Genomic DNA, 1197 nt, shown 5'->3' on the forward strand with positions numbered 1-1197 from the left:
ATATCCTCTTTTTATTATTTGAAAGTCTCATTGGAGGCTACAGAGAGAAGTGGGAAATTAGTCATGATCTGGGGAGCCAGCCTGGCCAAACAAAAGGCTGGGGGGCTATGAGGGATGAGCCCCCTATGGGGGACTATGAGTTGGACCTTTCTCATCTTTGGAAGCCATACTGACCCAGAGCTGGAGGTAAGGCAGGGTGAGATGGGGACCCGGTCATGAGCTGGCAGTAGGACTGATCAGGGTATCCCCAAAGGGATGGTGAAGGAGAGATGGTAGCCCAGGGCTCCCCACCGGGCTCCATTGTTCTGGAAGACTGTGATCCAGGAGGTCAACGCCATGAGCCAAAAGACTGCCAGATGTAGCCCTTGATCTGTCCCTGCGGGGACCAGGAAGGCCTCTGGGAAGAACCACAGAACGTTGACCAGCCAGAGAAAGGGAAGGAGGGCAAATCCTCCTAGGTAGTATTTCCAGCAGAGGTTCAGCTTCTCCTCATTGGACATGCACTTCAGATTCATCCTGGGTCAGGGGAAAGGGCGGGGGAAGGGCTGCAGGGAAAAGGAGGCCAGTCGGGATGTCCAAGCGTCCCCCTCTATTGGGAGCCCCAGTACAATCCACTCCAGTCCCAAGGGAGTGGGCTGGGAATCATAGAAAGGAGGGGCAGGAAACAATCAACCCCTCCTCTCCCCTATGCCCTTCCCTGACCCACACCAGGGAGTAGAAGGGGCTGGGGGATAAGCGGGTAGTTTCCCCGGGAATTAAAGATAATGCCTAGATACTTGCTCCACCAAAGCATATTGGCAGCCACATTAATCAGTGCACAAAGTTGATTATCTTCAGCGCAGAGTTTTAAAGAATCATCTGAGGGCACCCTGGGTGGCTAAATGATTTTCATATGCCCACACATCTGGTATGGTTCAGATGCAAAATTGGAACTCTCAAGTTTTCCTGATTTCATGGTTATTGTTGAAATCATATCATGATTCCCTCTGGCAGCTCTGATGGAACTATGAAATCATTTGCTATTTCTATTATGGCATGGTCAGTAGATTTTTTAAGGATTTGCTGAAGAAATATAATAGATACTTGAGAACTGACTGGCATTCCAAGATTGGTAGTTCAGAGGGACAAGAATTTCCTCTTAGTTCTGGGAACAATTTGAACTATCACAGTGTGAGTCAGAAGGCAGACTTGAATCAT

General features: G+C 49.2%; 1 pseudogene; it reads right to left on the reverse strand.

Moving 5' to 3' along the window:
- Positions 1-236: 236 nt before the first annotated feature.
- On the reverse strand, positions 237-515 carry LOC140524177 (gamma-secretase subunit PEN-2 pseudogene; annotated as a pseudogene).
- Positions 516-1197: the final 682 nt, after the last annotated feature.

This window comes from Notamacropus eugenii, chromosome 2 (assembly GCF_028372415.1).
Source record: "Notamacropus eugenii isolate mMacEug1 chromosome 2, mMacEug1.pri_v2, whole genome shotgun sequence".
In the NCBI taxonomy this organism is placed as follows: Eukaryota; Metazoa; Chordata; class Mammalia; order Diprotodontia; family Macropodidae; genus Notamacropus; species Notamacropus eugenii.